The sequence below is a fragment of the Brachyhypopomus gauderio genome, chromosome 13 (assembly GCF_052324685.1).
Source record: "Brachyhypopomus gauderio isolate BG-103 chromosome 13, BGAUD_0.2, whole genome shotgun sequence".
Lineage (NCBI taxonomy): Eukaryota > Metazoa > Chordata > Actinopteri > Gymnotiformes > Hypopomidae > Brachyhypopomus > Brachyhypopomus gauderio.
In genome coordinates this window covers 547,204-550,537 of record NC_135223.1, presented here as the reverse complement: position 1 = coordinate 550,537, position 3,334 = coordinate 547,204, and positions in this window count along the sequence as shown.

The following is a 3,334-nucleotide window of genomic DNA, read 5'->3' as shown; positions in this document are numbered from 1 at the left end:
AAGTCGAGTTAAAACATATAAACACACTGTTTCGACAGTACACGTAACCCAGTTTGACCCACGTATAAATTTTAAAGTCTTAGAGTCTTATGTATGTATTTATGTATGTGTGTATGTGTGTATGTACAATATATTGCCAAAAGTATTCGCTCACCCATCCAAATTACTGGAATCAGGTGTTCCAATCACTTCCATGGCCACAGGTGTATATAAAATTAGGCAAACTTTTGTGAAAGAATTGGTCTCTCTCAGGAGCTCAGTGAATTCCAGCGTGGAACCGTGATAGGATGCCACTTGTGCAACAAATACAGACGTGAAATTTCCTCGCTCCTAAATATTATAAGAAAATGGCAGTGATTGGGAATGACAGCAACTCAGCCACGATGTGGTAGGACACGTAGACTGACGGAGCCGGGTCAGTGGATGCTGAAGCAGTTCGAAAAGTCAATCTGCAGAGTCAATCTGTAACTCCCTCCAAGTTGAAAAAACGGACACAAGGCGTTCCTGATTTACTGGCATTTAATTCGGACACAGGTGTAACCAACGATGCCGTGAGAACTGTACAAACATACAATAATACATTTTCATACAGTAAGGGATTTTTATAGAGAATAGACAATAAGAATATGATTCAACAATCAGTAAATTCGAAACAACATCAGTAAATTCGGAATAGTCCTTGAGACTAAATAACTAACCGAAACTTAACAATCCTTCATAGATAAACATCTTATTTCCCATACACATTAAAATACAAATTACATACCTCATTGGCCGCATTAACTTGAAAGGGTTAACAAAAAACACATCTCGGAATGTCTTCTTTAACCAAATTAAAACTTTGCTGCGTGCTTCTCCAAATCTCTAGCGTACGGGGTAAACGCATCTGCCCGTCCACCTAGCGGACGGTTATTTTCGTTACTGTTTAAATTGACGCCGTCGTGTAGAGAGCGGCGCGCGACCAAAAATATCGCTCTATCCCAAACAACGAATTAAACATTAGTTATACCCTGGAAACATATGTAGAACCTTTAAACGTGCATTTTAAACAATACATATTACAATCAGATTTAATAAACAAATTATTTGACCTGAACTTATTTATTGTCACTTCAATCATGAGAATAACAAACTGCATGACTGCCACTGACGGCATCCAAACTTCACGTGGCCTTCAGATTAGCTCATGAGCAGTGCACAGAGAGCTTCATGGAATGGGTTTCCATGGTCGAGCAGCTGCATCTGACACTTTGCATTGCATTTGGTGATGTATGGCTTGGTGGTGTAAAGCACGCCGACACTGGACTCTAGAGCGGTGGCAGAGCAATGTCTGGAGGGATGAATCGCGCTTCTCCATAAAGGTCCATAAAAACATGGGTGGCAGAGTCTGGTGTGCATGAACTTGACTGGCCTGCACAGAGTCCTGACCTCAACCCGATATAACACCTTTGGGATGAATTAGAGCATACACAGATGGAGCTGCAGACTCTAATACTGAAATTGTATTCAATGGAATAATCAGCTGCAAGGTCCTGCAATAACAAATAATAGGTTCATGAAACCTATTTTCTAGTAGTAATGAGCATGATAGCCATAGCCTAAAGATGATGATGATGATGAAGATGATGATGATGATAAAGATGATACAGATTACGATAAAGATGATGATGATGATGATATAATGATGATGATGATGATGATTATTATGATGATGATGAAGATGACAATAAGGATAATGATGATGATGATGATATAATGATGATGATGATTATGATGATGATGATAAAGATGACGATAAGGATAATGATGATGACGATGATATAATGATGATATGATGATGATGATGATGATGATGATGATGATGATGATAAAAATGACGATAAGGATAATGATGATGATATAATGATGATATAATGATGATATGATGATGATGATGATGATAAAGATGACGATAAGGATAATGATGATGATATAATGATGATATGATGATGATGATGATGATGACGATAAGGATAATGATGATGACGATGATATAATGATGATATGATGATGATGATGATGATGATGATGATGATGATGATAAAGATGACGATAAGGATAATGATGATGATATAATGATGATTTGATGATGATAAGGATAATGATGATGATATAATGATGATATGATGATGATGATGATGATGATGATGATGATAAAGATGACGATAAGGATGATGGTGATGATGATGATGATAAAGATGACGATAAGGATAATGGTGATGATGATAAAATGATGATATGATGATGATGATGATGATGATGATGATTATGATTATGATTATGATGATAATGATAAAGATGACGATAAGGATAATGACGATGATGATGATGATGATGATATAATGCTGATGATGAAGATGATGATGATGATAAAGATTATACAGATTACGATAAAGATGATGATGATGATGATGATGGTTTTTAGTAATAGTTCTTCTACTATTACTATGTACAGTAGGCTACGTCTATGATCCAAGGTCACCATGGCCAGTCATTGCCAATGTCTCCCTCTAGTGGCCGGTACTAATAACACAGTAAACACAAATAATCTTCACTATGTGTAGTGAATAAGCCAAAAACAATGGATTTATTTAACTGACCAGAACAAAATGACAGCCAAAAACGAGGTGCGCAGTATTGCGTATACACTCACAAATGTAGTTACACCGTGTACATGTACAGTTCCTGCTGCCTGTCTGTCCTAGCCATCTTTCATCGGTGCTGAGTCATTACCATGTGAGCGTTAATCCTATGGAACGACTTCCCAAATAATAGCCGCTCTGGTGGTGGATTTTCAGTGTGCCAAGTAGGTGTTTCTAAGTACTGTAATATGAAAAAGACGAACCCATGGAAGATAAAAATAGTTGTTAACAGCTGTTGTTAAAAGAGATTACAAATCGTTCTGTACATTGGTATGGATAAGAGCGGCTGCTAAAATGAAAATGATTTTTGAAAGGCATTTTCATTTATTTCAAGCGGAACTTATTATAGAGTTCACATGGTGCTATATTCCAGCATTAACGCCCGTGGAAAGTCGGCTGTGCTTTTAGGGAGTATGTATCATTTATGATACTACACTTTGACGATTGGTGAAAATATAGTAAATATTTTATTAATATGTATTCTGGATCTTGTTGGTTTTGATAAACGTTTCAGCCAGTGGCGCCAGTTGCTCGTCGTTCATTGAAAAGAAGCGACCACGTGGTTTATGGTTCCGCCCACGACGCTGCAGTTAACCAATGACATTAGTCTCGCAGGACCCCCGCTGGGCGGGGCCAGTAGCATCGGCCGAAAA